Below are 15,334 nucleotides of genomic sequence, written 5' to 3' on the forward strand. Positions count from 1 at the left end.
TCTTTCCAAACGAAGGGATTACCTCTAGATTTATCTTGCTGGGACTCAACCATATTAAAATCTCTGCCAACCAGCCAGGGGATATCAGGGAGGGTAGTCATCCATTTCCAAAGATTAGCCCTCTCCTTAGAGTCATTGGGGGCATAGACAGAGAAAATGCCAAAGATATTATTACTATGATTAATGATAATCCAGATAGCTCTCTAGCAGGGAGAGGTGCCATTGGCAGTAATATAGTTCCCCCATTTGGGGCTGGTGAGGAGAGCAATTCCACCTCTGCCTCTATTGTGATTAGTGCAAAACTTGATCGCATTATTCCATATAAAGTTAAGCTTGGTTTCAAGCATGAAACCGATGGCTTTATCTTCTTGCAACATAAGAAAATCCATAGAATTAAAAGAACTAAGAAAACGCTTAATAACAAATTTCCTATCCGGGGATTCTAGACCCCTCACTTTCCAAGATAAAAAATTCATGAGGAAACATTAGAGGGAGTAGGGCACAGAACACCAACTTCATCAGCTGAGGGTAAAGACTTAGTAGAGCTATCCCCCGTTTTCTTACCAAAGGTTTTATTCTTAGATCCTGGAGGTCTTCCCCTACGTTTCGAAGCAAGGGTATCAGATTTAGGATTATCTTCATTTTCGGATTGGGAATCTACTTCCATCGAAGGCATACCGGGGAGATTTTTAATAGCAGGGATGATTTCAATAGAACAATCATCACTTAGTTCCTTAAAAACTTTTTGCGGGAACTTCTGAGATGCTCCTAGAGAGATATTTAGGTCGGAATTGTTGGAACAAATAGTAGGGGAGCAAGGAGGGTTGTCACTGCTAAATTCAACCACAGGAGGGATAACAAGAGGAGTTTGGGGAAGGATATTTCCCGAGGAGGTAGGATTCAAAGTTTTAGGATGATTAATGTTATTACCCTTGTGCCTTCTTTTTTTGTTGACAGTTTGGAAGCCATCGTCAGTGTTTGCCTCATCAATAGCCATGTCTGAAAAAGGGAAAGAGATTTGAGCAGTATGGGAAATAGGAGAGGCTGAGTCAAAAGTAGGAGGAGGTTTGGAGGCAGTTTCCTCTTGAGTGTTTTTGTTAACCGAAGGAGGCAGATTAGGGTTAGCGGGTTGAGGGAATTTAGTAGGGTTCTGATTCTTTTTAATAATGGGGCAATCCTTTCTAAGGTGGCCCTCTTTCCAACATAAGAAACAAGCATTTAGACCTCCCAATATTTCAATAGGGCACACAAAAGTTTCTTCCATGATGTTAACAAAGATGTCAGCAGGGATTTCCTTCCCTGGTTGCAATGAAATAAGGACTCTGGCATCCATATGCGGTACCAGCCTAATAGTATCATCCATTTAGATGGTTTTGCCCAATGATTTAAGCAATTGAGGCAAGAATCGCCATAAAAAGGGGGGGACATTTTTAACCATTATCCATCTAGGGGCCGAAAGGGCAAGAACTTCTTCGTGCACAGCCTCAGGAGTCCAAGCCAAAGCACAGAAAGAAGTGGATCCAACGGTCCAATATTGCTTTTTAAGGACTTCAACTTGGGATTCATGATTAACAAAGAATATCACAAATAAACCCTTCTGGATCTACCGACAAAAAGAAATGTGAAAGCCCATTTTGAGATTCCAAAAATTATGAAACCAATGGTCAAGAAATTTTCGAGGAGGACACTTATCAAGTTCAACAACAGAAAAGAAAATCACAGTATTCTTTAACCTATTCTTCTCCTTAATAAATCTCAGCAAGCATTTCAAGATTAGGAGCGATGGAGAAAGGGGCCAAAGGAGTCGTAGAGCACTTACCGGGAATGGTGACATCGCGGGCACTGGCACCTGCAAGGCTAAACTTGGCTTTCTCATTGACAACACCAATTGTATTGGTCACTGCTTCAGAAAACGTTTTTGGTTTACAGGTAGGGTTAGGGGTATTAACAGAGACGCCATTAATGCTGGCCTCCTTTGGCATAGTGGGAGAGGAGTTAGGGGGTACGGGCTCTGCCAAACGACAGAGCGAGGGAGATTGAGAACCAAGTAAATCAACCATATTAATGGAAGGGTTGGAGAGGACTACACCTGGACTGACATTGCGATCGGGGACCTCCAGCTGTCTCCCGTCGCTCCGTTCAAACCTATCGGAGATCACCACCTTAAAGAAGCCTACGCTTTATTCCAAATTCGTAGAGTTCGCCGAAATTCACAGAGTTCAAATTCAAAAATAAAATTTTCAACAAAACATATTAGAATAATATTAAATAAATATATCTATTGTTTTAATATGGTAATTGATTTTTATTTTAGTCTTTATTTTAAATTATAATTTTTCTTATACATTTAGATTAGAATATTTTGATCATTTTGATTTAAAAAATATTGATTAAAAATATTAATAGTGTCATAGTGGCTAGTACTTGTCATTTTTAGTATCGTAATTTATTTATTAAATAGTTTTTACCATAATTAATAACTAGTCTCAATTATAACCTTATTTTAATTAAAATATTATTATTATAATTAATAATAAATTAACTAGGATTATAATTGTCATTTAATTTATATTAAATTAAAGTTATAATTTTATCATTTTGATTATAATGTTGTTAAATAATTATTTAGTTGAAATATTTAAATAATTGTAGATTAGAAAAAAGATAATTAAGGGTTATTGTTTCTCTTTATGGATTTGATTGTGTTTGTATTTTTCAATGAGTCTAGAAAGAACAACAACAAGCATAATGGATTGTGGACAAGTGATCACTTCAATAATTAAGGGGTTATAGTATTATTGATTAAAAAATTTATAATTATATTATTATTTCAGTTTTAAATTAATTATCAAGAAGTTAAGTTATATTTTATATATGTTCTAATCCAAGAAATAAGTAATTATAAATCTTACTCATAATTAATTTTTTTTTTTTTTATATTAGAAATCGAGAGTTCAAAATATAGATAGAGAGTTTATACAGAACTAGGGAGCAGGGAGCAGGGCCTCAACCGCCAATCAGAGGAATATATATAGCTATCTAACTATCCAAAAAGAGGGGGCATAGCAGAATAAATCAGAATTGGAGGATCTCATCCTGATCCTCCAGCCATGTGGTCCAACCTTGTTCGCCTTCCATCCAGACCACCTTCTTTCTAGCAAGGATCTAGGAGCAAATCTCAATCCTATTGAAGGGACGAGGCCTGCTGTCCTATAGATCCTTTATCAGCTTCCGCACTGCCTTATCGAAGGAGGTCTGGTTCTCTGCGATCCTAGCCCATTTGTACTCGTCTTGCATCTCATAAACAAACATGGTTGCCCTGCCATCTTTTAGGAACCGCAGTAGCTTATTTCTCTGGAGGTTCATCACAAAACAGACCTGCACAACAATTTTGTAATGTGTGAGTTTTTTAAAAAACTCAATACGTTCCCTTGTAATACCTTGGAACTTCTCCTCATTTCTGAGTTTCCAAATAAACCAAAGAATATACGGAGATAAGATTTGCCAAACAAGATTAGTATCCTTTCTCAGTCCATGAATAAAACCAGTAACTATATCAAGAGGAAACACAAATTCTGCAATAGAAATTCCAAACAGAAGCCAAATATCTCTAGCAAAGGGGCAATCAAAGAAGATGTGGCACGCAGTCTTAGGTTTTCTGCAGATAGAGCACTACTCATATTCAGCCAATATCCTAATAGGTAATCTATCCAACATAAGTTGCCATCTGAAGCACTGAATCTTAGGAGGAATGGGGGATCACCAAAGTTTCACAAAAGATTGTTGCCAAGTGTGGGGGGTAAGATTAACATACCATAGTTTGTTGACATGCTCAATCATCGATGGATCACTGTTTAATAGGGCGTAGATAGATTTGGCTTTGATTTCAGGGAGGGTAGAGCCATCTTTCCATAGGAATGAAAGGTACCTCTAGGCGTCTACATGGCTTTTATTTGTGTTACCTAGTCTCAGTGAAATTTAAATTAATTTCATCTATTCATATTGATGTTGAAGATAAGATTCTAAGTTTATCTAAGAAAAATATTAAATCCTAACCGTGTTACTCCACGGTAGGCTGATCTTCCCCTAGAAAATCCAGTGCTGATCCTGCAAAATTGACTCATGGTAAGGGTCAGGAAAATAATGAAATAATTTATACCAATATCATGAACGCGAGAAAATTTAGTACCCAAGAAAACAATTATGATACTAACATCTTTCTCAAGATCTACTGCTCTAAACATATCTGTCTAACACAAAACGCACAAATTGAAATCATTGTGATAGGTCCCTATGAAGCTGTTTGTGACCCATTAAAGATTTTGTTGCAAATTGAAATAATCTTTAGCAACCAGAAAAACAGTTTACATTACTCACTGAGACTTTTTTCCAGATCTACTGCTCTATACATCTCCATAACCCCTATCAATACACAGATGGGAGGAAACCTGATTACCTCCTTATAAATTGAATATATCCCTGCTCTGACATGTTCTTCATCTGTTCCAACTCTCTCTCATAGTTTTCTATCTGCATTTGATAGAGAAGGTCAAAATATATAAAGTAAAAAGAGTATTTTAAGGGACTCAAGAATTGACAACACACAAAGGCATTTTAGTAACAACGCCGAATAGTCAAATGTTTTCACTAATGTAAACACGGAGAATGTTATACAATGGCATGCTGACCATTTTATGAGAGAAACTAGAATAATCAGCAAAGGCATTTTCTCAGATAAAGTAGAATATCAGCAAATATAACATAGTATTGGAAATTAGAATGATCACCAAAAGCATTTTCTCAGAGAAAGTAGAATATCAGCAAAAGAATAGATTTGAAACTTCTAGAAAACTATACCGGAAAGTTGGTTAAAGCTGATTGACCCCAATACTTGAGAGCTGCCAGATCATAAGCTCTGGCTGCTTTCTCCTCCTCATCAAATCTGCCTGCATTTCATGAATCGACAGTTAAATTACAGATCTGCAACTGCACAGAGACTATGAATTCACAGCATTTAATGCATGTATAACGAGCCAATTAAAAGTATATGCTTACCAAGATAGACTGGAGAATCCAATCATTATTCAGAATTGATGAAGCATAATAAGACAGTTAAAAGCATTCCAATTAGTATCCAAATAAGAATTAGCCTAGTTAAATATAGGAAGGAACTTGTTTTTAATGTTCATAAAGAGGAATAAAGAAGAAAAATATTTTGGAAATCTTGTTTCAAAACATAACCCCCTTCGTGGACGAAATTCTCACACATCATTAAAAGAAAGCCATCAATGAAATCTCAGATTTTTCTTAAAAGAATTTAATCCATACAAATATCTTTGTAAACATACCTGGTTTATAAGATAGCGGAACCCATCCAGGCAAAAAGATTTAACGCATAATTTATTAGAATAGAAATTCATAGAACTAACCTCGTTGACCCTTGCTGGTATGACCATCTTTAAGGCAGCTGCCGTCCCACAGATAGGCTTCATATTTCCCTGTCCGTCTATGCCTGAATTGGGTCCCACACAGTACTTCAAATTAACATTTTATTTTATATATATCTATCTATCTCTCTCCATATATAAAAGTAAATGTGAACAAACCTAGTAACTCTATGGTAGACTGAACTACTTCCACCAAACGAAGCCCTGGACGTGTTTTTGGGATCCATCAAGTACTCCCTATTGGATTCTGCAAATGTAGGCCATAGACAGGAGTTTAGTTTTAGAATCCATATTCCAGAATAAACAGATACCGAGATCCAACCTAAAATTACAAGTCCTTAAAATAACCAATATAAAAAAATTAAAACAATATCAAGTATATCTTGCATTTCCATTGTTATTATTATTATCATTAGAGGATGCCAAATCGGAATGTAAGATCATGAAGAAACCGAATGGTGAAGTACCAACAATCTCAAAAAGACTATCGCTTAGCCATCATGAAATGAATTTTTTTACAACCAACTTTATTTTATGGCAAGTTTACGGGATCTTGAACTATGGTGGTCCCTAATAGAAGATATATTTCATCTTTTAAGGCAGATTAGATGATCTCTTGTTTTGACAGGGACTTGAATCTTCTTAAAGTGGAACAACAAGGACAACACAGTGAAATAAGAACCGTTCAAGGAGTTCCACAAAAGATGGAACACCCAAATCAGACAAGCAAAGCAACAGGAGCCAACTCCAAAAGAAAGAACAAACAAAAGATTCGATCAAATCTAGAATAAAACTGTGTGTTTTACAAGGAAAAAGTGATAAAATTATGCAAATCAGTAGTCAATGGAACCTCGTATCCTCCGTGTAATATTAAGAGCAGTCTTCCAAAAGAGTCCTCAGAATCTTCAGTATGATAACGTTACAATCAAAATCAATACCTTCTTCAAGCATATATTGGAGGGGTATAATGCTTTCTTATAAGTATGTATTACAAGGTTGCACATATATAGAGATACAATCTCTAAAATGCCATGAGAATCACAGCTACCACAAAATGATTTAATAGTAAATATTATATCTCTTCAAACAAGTTGATATTTTTACAAATAAGATAATAATGAAAATTAGATTTAACATCATTTAAAATAATAATCATATAATTCTTTATATTGAATAAAATCTCAATAATAATATTAAAATAATGAAATGGATGATACATGAAAATTAATGAACTAAAAAATTAATGAGTTTTTACCTTGCAAAGTGAAAATATTAAAGGATATTTGATTATAAACTCCACATAAGATCTTGCATAATCAACCTTTTTAAAATGTGTATTCAATATTTTCCTATATACTTAAAGAAGGATTTACTATTATTCAACTAATAACTATCCTAATACAATGGTTTACATTACATGAGATTATAAAAGAATCAAGATATATGTACATAAAGATTGTTATGATGTCAACAAAACATATTTTTTATATTAAAAATAGGTAGATCAAATACAAAAACATCCAACGATAGTATCAAAAAAGAGGCCCAGCCTCACCAAGAATTCAGAGTATCATGTAAACAGACTAAAGAAGAAGCTAAAGGACATCTAGTGTAAGACATCATAATGGGTATCAACCCAAGCAGTCCAACCAAGAGGACCCTCCATCCAAACTATGATCTTACGCTCCCGGATTTGCGTAAGCATGAATATCTCATTTTTCCTTGAATTAATATTCTTTCTTGGTTTAGCCTTTTGCAAGTTCGTTCAAACATTTGAAGGTCATCGAAGTTCCTCCTCCACTCGTGACCATGCTTCAGCTCATAGATGAAAACAGTGACATGCCCATCTTTCAAGAATCTCCTCAGCTTGTCTTTCTCCATCATCATTGTTGTGTGGACCTACAAAAAGATTTTTAAAAAAGTGAGTTTTTGAAAAAACTCAGTAAGAACTCTAGTGTTGCTTTGATACCTTTCCTCGTTCCTGCACTTCCAAATCTGCCAGAGGATGTTAGAAGACAACATATTCCAAAATGAATTAGCATCCTTTTTAAGCCCATCAATATGACCAGTAACAATTTCCAGAATGTTCACATTTAAAGGATAAAAAATACCAAACATATTCCATATTTCTTTAGCAAAGATGCAATCAAAGAGGATATGTCTACCTGTTTTCGGAAGCCTGCCGAGATTGCAAATGTCAGTAGTGTGACCATCTTGTCTAATAGGGAGTCTGTCAAGTAGAATCAGCCACCTAAAACATATGATTTTAGGCTCAATAGGGCCTTTCTAGAGAATATCAAAATACTTTTTCCAAGACACAGCATCAAGAGAAGAGTACCAAACAATATTGATATGATTAATAATATTTTCATTATGATCAATGATTCTATAGATATTCTTGGCTTTGAGATTAACCATGATGACCCCATCTAGCCATTTGCACTTTAAGTATCTATGAGATCCACATGACAATCGGAGGGCAGGTCCTTAGTGGCCCTGACAATCATATTATAAGTCTTCTTTTTGGAGTCCGGAATATTGAATCTGTTCTTGAGCTCATCCCAATTGATGAGTTTATCATTTTCAAAAAGATCAGCAAGCTGGGAGATCCCCAGTTTAGCCCACAACCTAGTAGAGCATGCTTGGGAAAGGACCAGGGGTTTACCAGCCCGGTGCAAGTTCCACCAAATGGATCTTTCACCATATAGATGCTTAGCATCATGGAAATCCTTATTGGTGATAAAATTCTTGACATGGTCCCAGGCTCTGCAGATGGATCTGAAAACAGCAGAGCCTCGGACATTGACCGGGAAGTTGCCAACAATTAAGTCACAAAATGGGAGATTCCTCCAAGATCTAGCTTTTTTAGGAAAGCCTCTTACAATATTATGCCTAACCAGCACCTTCCATGGATCGTTCCCATCCATAGAATGAAAGATCCATTTGGTGGATAAAGCAATACCTTAAATTTTAAGGTCTTTAAGCCCCATCCCCCCAAGGAGTTTGTCAGTATGACACCAATCCCATTTGACCGCATGCCTTTTTCTATTGCCTTTACCATTAGACCAGAGGAAGCTCCTAATGGCCTTTTGAATTTCCAAAATTTGGTAGTTACTTAACATCCAAGCAGAGGAGTAGTATATGCTATATGAAGACAACATTTTTTAACAAACCTGAATTCTGCCAGCAAGAGATAAAGATCTGTTATGCCACTTATTCAACTTCTTATCAATTTTTTCCTTAATCCAAGATCACATGTCTTTGAGGGAAGGCTCAGCAGAAAAGGGGATGCCTAAATACTTAACAATCTTATGAGGTCTGCCCCATTGGAAGTTATACTGATTGAACCAAATAGGAGGTTGCTCTTCCCACCCCAGGTAGATGGATTTGGATTGGGAAATAAGAGCACCAGAGATAGAGCAGAACAAAGTAAGTTTGGTTTGCTAGGCTGCAAAGTTATTGTTGGTAGCACAAACAAACTTAGGAAGGATATGAGCAAGTCTGAGGGCCAGGATCTTGGCCAAAATTTTATAGGAGACATTGAGGAGGGTGATAGGCCTCCAATTTTTTATAAGAGCTTTGTCCCCATCTTTGGGAAGAAGTTTAATGATGCCACTGTTAATCTCAGGGCCAAGGGAACCATTAGCTATGGCCTCCACATAAATGTCATGTAAATCCTTACAAATCCAACTGATATTGGCCTTATAAAATTCAACAGGGAGCCCATCAGGGCCGGGGGCCTTATCATTATTGAGAGAGTTGATAGCTTTTCCAACCTCATCCAAAGAGATGTCCTTAGATAAGATAGTAATATCATCATTATCTAGCATATTGGGGATAAGAGGTTTACACTTATTCCTAAGAACAATAGCCTCCATAGAGTCTTCAGAGGTGAAGAGATTCCTGTAGTAATCGGAAAAGGCTTGGTTAATGATAACAGGATCCGAGATATCCTGGTTGTCAATAAGGAGTTTGTCAATAGACTCCTTGCTTTGTTTTTGTTTTAAAAGGTTAAAAAAGAATTTGGAACCACGGTCTCCATTCTGGATCCAATGAGTGCGAGATCTGAGTTTAGCACCACAGATTCTAAATTGTTGATGCTTCCTCAGAGCATCCTTAGCAGATATCACCTGGGAGACAAGGTCAATATTAGAGGAATCATTTTGGACATTGCTCTCAACCTCTTGGAGATCAGAGGAAAGACGTTTTTCAATGAATCTATAATCCTTAGCATTCTTTTGACCAATAGTTTTGAGGAGACATTGCCAAGCTGGGAGATTGACCTTCCATCTGTCAGTCATGGAGAAGTTAGGGAAATTGACCTTATTGATATTGCAAGTAATCTGGATAGTAGCAAGGATATCTTCATCAAGAAGGAGACTGGTATTCAAAATGAACTTGGGATTAGTCGTCCTAGGGTGAACAGGGGCGAAATTGAGGCTGACATGGGTAAAAATGGGATGATGATCAGAGAGAGTGGTGGTCGTAACAAGGACAATGTTATTCTTGTTGTCAGGAAGGAAGGAGAAAACATTCTTGTTGCCATAGAAATGGTCAAGTCTGGAATAGATTCGAGAGTGGCCCTGTTGGAAGTTGCACCAAGTGTGCCAAATCCCGGGGTTAGAGGCCTTATTGCCAGCTAAAGGGTCAAATAGAGTCTTAGAATTAATTAACTTGTTCCAATGAATCTTTTCATTATCTTTCCAAACGAAGGGATTACCTCTAGATTTATCTTGCTGGGACTCAACCATATTAAAATCTCTGCCAACCAGCCAGGGGATATCAGGGAGGGTAGTCATCCATTTCCAAAGATTAGCCCTCTCCTTAGAGTCATTGGGGGCATAGACAGAGAAAATGCCAAAGATATTATTACTATGATTAATGATAATCCAGATAGCTCTCTAGCAGGGAGAGGTGCCATTGGCAGTAATATAGTTCCCCCATTTGGGGCTGGTGAGGAGAGCAATTCCACCTCTGCCTCTATTGTGATTAGTGCAAAACTTGATCGCATTATTCCATATAAAGTTAAGCTTGGTTTCAAGCATGAAACCGATGGCTTTATCTTCTTGCAACATAAGAAAATCCATAGAATTAAAAGAACTAAGAAAACGCTTAATAACAAATTTCCTATCCGGGGATTCTAGACCCCTCACTTTCCAAGATAAAAAATTCATGAGGAAACATTAGAGGGAGTAGGGCACAGAACACCAACTTCATCAGCTGAGGGTAAAGACTTAGTAGAGCTATCCCCCGTTTTCTTACCAAAGGTTTTATTCTTAGATCCTGGAGGTCTTCCCCTACGTTTCGAAGCAAGGGTATCAGATTTAGGATTATCTTCATTTTCGGATTGGGAATCTACTTCCATCGAAGGCATACCGGGGAGATTTTTAATAGCAGGGATGATTTCAATAGAACAATCATCACTTAGTTCCTTAAAAACTTTTTGCGGGAACTTCTGAGATGCTCCTAGAGAGATATTTAGGTCGGAATTGTTGGAACAAATAGTAGGGGAGCAAGGAGGGTTGTCACTGCTAAATTCAACCACAGGAGGGATAACAAGAGGAGTTTGGGGAAGGATATTTCCCGAGGAGGTAGGATTCAAAGTTTTAGGATGATTAATGTTATTACCCTTGTGCCTTCTTTTTTTGTTGACAGTTTGGAAGCCATCGTCAGTGTTTGCCTCATCAATAGCCATGTCTGAAAAAGGGAAAGAGATTTGAGCAGTATGGGAAATAGGAGAGGCTGAGTCAAAAGTAGGAGGAGGTTTGGAGGCAGTTTCCTCTTGAGTGTTTTTGTTAACCGAAGGAGGCAGATTAGGGTTAGCGGGTTGAGGGAATTTAGTAGGGTTCTGATTCTTTTTAATAATGGGGCAATCCTTTCTAAGGTGGCCCTCTTTCCAACATAAGAAACAAGCATTTAGACCTCCCAATATTTCAATAGGGCACACAAAAGTTTCTTCCATGATGTTAACAAAGATGTCAGCAGGGATTTCCTTCCCTGGTTGCAATGAAATAAGGACTCTGGCATCCATATGCGGTACCAGCCTAATAGTATCATCCATTTAGATGGTTTTGCCCAATGATTTAAGCAATTGAGGCAAGAATCGCCATAAAAAGGGGGGGACATTTTTAACCATTATCCATCTAGGGGCCGAAAGGGCAAGAACTTCTTCGTGCACAGCCTCAGGAGTCCAAGCCAAAGCACAGAAAGAAGTGGATCCAACGGTCCAATATTGCTTTTTAAGGACTTCAACTTGGGATTCATGATTAACAAAGAATATCACAAATAAACCCTTCTGGATCTACCGACAAAAAGAAATGTGAAAGCCCATTTTGAGATTCCAAAAATTATGAAACCAATGGTCAAGAAATTTTCGAGGAGGACACTTATCAAGTTCAACAACAGAAAAGAAAATCACAGTATTCTTTAACCTATTCTTCTCCTTAATAAATCTCAGCAAGCATTTCAAGATTAGGAGCGATGGAGAAAGGGGCCAAAGGAGTCGTAGAGCACTTACCGGGAATGGTGACATCGCGGGCACTGGCACCTGCAAGGCTAAACTTGGCTTTCTCATTGACAACACCAATTGTATTGGTCACTGCTTCAGAAAACGTTTTTGGTTTACAGGTAGGGTTAGGGGTATTAACAGAGACGCCATTAATGCTGGCGTCCTTTGGCATAGTGGGAGAGGAGTTAGGGGGTACGGGCTCTGCCAAACGACAGAGCGAGGGAGATTGAGAACCAAGTAAATCAACCATATTAATGGAAGGGTTGGAGAGGACTACACCTGGACTGACATTGCGATCGGGGACCTCCAGCTGTCTCCCGTCGCTCCGTTCAAACCTATCGGAGATCACCACCTTAAAGAAGCCTACGCTTTATTCCAAATTCGTAGAGTTCGCCGAAATTCACAGAGTTCAAATTCAAAAATAAAATTTTCAACAAAACATATTAGAATAATATTAAATAAATATATCTATTGTTTTAATATGGTAATTGATTTTTATTTTAGTCTTTATTTTAAATTATAATTTTTCTTATACATTTAGATTAGAATATTTTGATCATTTTGATTTAAAAAATATTGATTAAAAATATTAATAGTGTCATAGTGGCTAGTACTTGTCATTTTTAGTATCGTAATTTATTTATTAAATAGTTTTTACCATAATTAATAACTAGTCTCAATTATAACCTTATTTTAATTAAAATATTATTATTATAATTAATAATAAATTAACTAGGATTATAATTGTCATTTAATTTATATTAAATTAAAGTTATAATTTTATCATTTTGATTATAATGTTGTTAAATAATTATTTAGTTGAAATATTTAAATAATTGTAGATTAGAAAAAAGATAATTAAGGGTTATTGTTTCTCTTTATGGATTTGATTGTGTTTGTATTTTTCAATGAGTCTAGAAAGAACAACAACAAGCATAATGGATTGTGGACAAGTGATCACTTCAATAATTAAGGGGTTATAGTATTATTGATTAAAAAATTTATAATTATATTATTATTTCAGTTTTAAATTAATTATCAAGAAGTTAAGTTATATTTTATATATGTTCTAATCCAAGAAATAAGTAATTATAAATCTTACTCATAATTAATTTTTTTTTTTTTTATATTAGAAATCGAGAGTTCAAAATATAGATAGAGAGTTTATACAGAACTAGGGAGCAGGGAGCAGGGCCTCAACCGCCAATCAGAGGAATATATATAGCTATCTAACTATCCAAAAAGAGGGGGCATAGCAGAATAAATCAGAATTGGAGGATCTCATCCTGATCCTCCAGCCATGTGGTCCAACCTTGTTCGCCTTCCATCCAGACCACCTTCTTTCTAGCAAGGATCTAGGAGCAAATCTCAATCCTATTGAAGGGACGAGGCCTGCTGTCCTATAGATCCTTTATCAGCTTCCGCACTGCCTTATCGAAGGAGGTCTGGTTCTCTGCGATCCTAGCCCATTTGTACTCGTCTTGCATCTCATAAACAAACATGGTTGCCCTGCCATCTTTTAGGAACCGCAGTAGCTTATTTCTCTGGAGGTTCATCACAAAACAGACCTGCACAACAATTTTGTAATGTGTGAGTTTTTTAAAAAACTCAATACGTTCCCTTGTAATACCTTGGAACTTCTCCTCATTTCTGAGTTTCCAAATAAACCAAAGAATATACGGAGATAAGATTTGCCAAACAAGATTAGTATCCTTTCTCAGTCCATGAATAAAACCAGTAACTATATCAAGAGGAAACACAAATTTTGCAATAGAAATTCCAAACAGAAGCCAAATATCTCTAGCAAAGGGGCAATCAAAGAAGATGTGGCACGCAGTCTTAGGTTTTCTGCAGATAGAGCACTACTCATATTCAGCCAATATCCTAATAGGTAATCTATCCAACATAAGTTGCCATCTGAAGCACTGAATCTTAGGAGGAATGGGGGATCACCAAAGTTTCACAAAAGATTGTTGCCAAGTGTGGGGGGTAAGATTAACATACCATAGTTTGTTGACATGCTCAATCATCGATGGATCACTGTTTAATAGGGCGTAGATAGATTTGGCTTTGATTTCAGGGAGGGTAGAGCCATCTTTCCATAGGAATGAAAGGTACCTCTAGGCGTCTACATGGCTTTTATTTGTGTTACCTAGTCTCAGTGAAATTTAAATTAATTTCATCTATTCATATTGATGTTGAAGATAAGATTCTAAGTTTATCTAAGAAAAATATTAAATCCTAACCGTGTTACTCCACGGTAGGCTGATCTTCCCCTAGAAAATCCAGTGCTGATCCTGCAAAATTGACTCATGGTAAGGGTCAGGAAAATAATGAAATAATTTATACCAATATCATGAACGCGAGAAAATTTAGTACCCAAGAAAACAATTATGATACTAACATCTTTCTCAAGATCTACTGCTCTAAACATATCTGTCTAACACAAAACGCACAAATTGAAATCATTGTGATAGGTCCCTATGAAGCTGTTTGTGACCCATTAAAGATTTTGTTGCAAATTGAAATAATCTTTAGCAACCAGAAAAACAGTTTACATTACTCACTGAGACTTTTTTCCAGATCTACTGCTCTATACATCTCCATAACCCCTATCAATACACAGATGGGAGGAAACCTAATTACCTCCTTATAAATTGAATATATCCCTGCTCTGACATGTTCTTCATCTGTTCCAACTCTCTCTCATAGTTTTCTATCTGCATTTGATAGAGAAGGTCAAAATATATAAAGTAAAAAGAGTATTTTAAGGGACTCAAGAATTGACAACACACAAAGGCATTTTAGTAACAACGCCGAATAGTCAAATGTTTTCACTAATGTAAACACGGAGAATGTTATACAATGGCATGCTGACCATTTTATGAGAGAAACTAGAATAATCAGCAAAGGCATTTTCTCAGATAAAGTAGAATATCATCAAATATAACATAGTATTGGAAATTAGAATGATCACCAAAAGCATTTTCTCAGAGAAAGTAGAATATCAGCAAAAGAATAGATTTGAAACTTCTAGAAAACTATACCGGAAAGTTGGTTAAAGCTGATTGACCCCAATACTTGAGAGCTGCCAGATCATAAGCTCTGGCTGCTTTCTCCTCCTCATCAAATCTGCCTGCATTTCATGAATCGACAGTTAAATTACAGATCTGCAACTGCACAGAGACTATGAATTCACAGCATTTAATGCATGTATAACGAGCCAATTAAAAGTATATGCTTACCAAGATAGACTGGAGAATCCAATCATTATTCAGAATTGATGAAGCATAATAAGACAGTTAAAAGCATTCCAATTAGTATCCAAATAAGAATTAGCCTAGTTAAATATAGGAAGGAACTTGTTTTTAATGTTCAT

This window comes from Cryptomeria japonica, chromosome 8, assembly GCF_030272615.1.
Source record: "Cryptomeria japonica chromosome 8, Sugi_1.0, whole genome shotgun sequence".
Lineage (NCBI taxonomy): Eukaryota > Viridiplantae > Streptophyta > Pinopsida > Cupressales > Cupressaceae > Cryptomeria > Cryptomeria japonica.